Raw genomic sequence first — 2,417 nt, forward strand, 5'->3', positions numbered from 1 at the left:
AACTTGGTCACTGTTATTCATACTGTCCTGTTTAAAGAATAAATTTTAAATGTGTTTATTGTATATACATCTATTTCAAAAACATCTGGTCTGAATAATTAACAGCTCCTCACTTATTAGCAAAATTGGTATCTATATTAGTAAAATAAAAATCTATTGCGGTAAAGCCCTGCCTTAGGTGCTATTCCTGGCTTAGAAGAGGATAGATATATGCATTAGTTACTTCAACCCAAGGCAAGCTATTAGAAGTTCAAGAGAACAGAGGAAATAAATTTGGGGTTCAAAGAGATGTTCTGAAAAAGTAGAAATTTGAGTGAAGTTTTAATGATAGACCTTAATTTTTACCTAAAATCAAATTAAGCCATTATACAAAATAAATTTTAAATAAAGATCTTACTAATGGGTGATTTGACACTTTATTAATATTACGTATTAAATATATCTGTGTATAATGGGAACATTATGAAAACTGAAGCAAAATATAAAATATCAAATAAAAATTTTCCTTTTGACATGTATTATATAAAATCTCTAATTGTTAGGAATAATTTTTTGGGGTGAGGTTTGTTGGTCACACAGTGATACTCGGGGGTTATTTCTGTCTCTACACTAAGGAACTATCCTTAGCATGCTCAGGGAACCATATGGAACACCAGGGATTGAATTTAGGCCAGTGACACAAGGGAAGTGTCATACCTACTATATTATTTCCCTAACCCATCCTTTGGTTAGAACAATATTTTGCATAAATATTCTTATGTTAATATCACATGGTTTCAACAGATAAGGTAGAGGAATAAGGCTAATGTTAAAAATAAAATATAAATGGATTTGTAAGTCAAATACCAGAGGCTGCAGACACATCAGCATTACCACAGTATGATACACACACACACACACACACACACACACACACACACACACACACACACACACACACACACACATCTGAACCACAGAGCCAACAAGACTAAAAGCATAAGATCAGAACTCCAACCATCATAGTTAAAACTGTGCTTATCAAGAAAATAGGCTGGAGGGTGGGAGGGAAACTGGGGACACTGATGTAGAAAAATTGACACTGGTGATGGGGTTGGTTTTGGGCCATTGTATGCTTAAAATTCAGCTATAAATGACTTTGTAAATCACAGTACCTTATTATGATTTTGTTTTAAAAAAATAAAACAATAGCTTTTTAACTAATAAACCTCTCAAGTAATGGGAAAATCAGTAATAAATTACTTGAGAGCACAAAGTTTTTAAGCTGAAGTTTAATGCCTTGGAAAGAATTGGATCTTTCTTTCTTGCCATTCTGCTTTCATGGATTCTTGTCTAGCTCTGGGTCAGTAAACACACGAGGCCACTGCCCCGCCTGTGTTCACTCAGGATGCCATTGATCTATGATGCTAAATCATCATATAATGAAAAGCCAAGTACTCGAAATTTTCTAATTTTCACAGAAAATGAACTTTAATTCAAAACTATGCCTGGCTAATTAAACTTTCCTGTGATCTAATTTGCTCAATTATTCTCATAAATTGAGATGTAACAGGGGTTATATAAAATTGTTGTAACAGAAAATTGAGTTTTAGTTTGAATGTTAAGCAAAGATGAGGTTTTGAATTGTTGCAACCTGTTGCTGAATGTGGAAATCAGAACTGTGCAAAATTAAATTAAACATTTTAAAGTTCTTTAAAAGTTTTTTTCGCTTTGAATCTACTATACAAAGCTTCACCCTTGAAAATGTTAAAGACTGAGATTTTATTGTACAAATGAGACTAAATGATTTTAATTAAATCTAGTGAAAAGGCAAGTCATCTAAACTCAAGTCATTGGCCATTGATACTAAATGAACCTTCTTCATATTTTCCTGAGAAGAGTAAATTTTAATTATGTGTGATGTGATATTAAAAAGCATCAACATCTTCTGTCTCATTATATATATTTATATTTTTGAGATCCTGGGATAGGAAATTTCATAAAATCCTATATTTTTCGTGCTTGCTTTGGCAGCATATATCCTGTATTAGAACAATACAGAGAAGATTAGCATGGCCCCTGCACAAGGATGACACGCAAATTCGTGAAGCATTCCACATTTATAAAAAAAAAAAAACTATACTTTTTATTTTTGTTTTTGAAGAATGGAAGAGAGCAACAGCTTACTGAAAAAATTGACACAGTTATCACAAATGTCTGTTAAATTGAACCTCAAAACTTTATTAAGAGTTAGTACTCAAAAGATGTGAACAGAATGGCCAAATTATAAATTTACATATTTATAATATTATAAAATTATAATTATAAACTAATAAATTATAAAATTAAAAGACTTTGGACCTTAGGATAGCCTTTATTTTGGCTTTATTTTTCCACGCTTGCTTATATAAACATAGAGTAACAGAATCTGAACTGCA

General features: G+C 31.6%; 1 non-coding gene across 1 annotated transcript; it reads left to right on the forward strand.

The window, feature by feature from the left end:
- Window positions 1-1,997: 1,997 nt before the first annotated feature.
- LOC126033064 (U6 spliceosomal RNA) lies at window positions 1,998-2,103 on the forward strand. The gene has a single exon (XR_007504220.1). It is a non-coding gene; the product is annotated as a U6 spliceosomal RNA (small nuclear RNA).
- The last annotated feature ends 314 nt before the right edge of the window (window positions 2,104-2,417 follow it).

Source organism: Suncus etruscus, chromosome 16, assembly GCF_024139225.1.
Source record: "Suncus etruscus isolate mSunEtr1 chromosome 16, mSunEtr1.pri.cur, whole genome shotgun sequence".
Lineage (NCBI taxonomy): Eukaryota > Metazoa > Chordata > Mammalia > Eulipotyphla > Soricidae > Suncus > Suncus etruscus.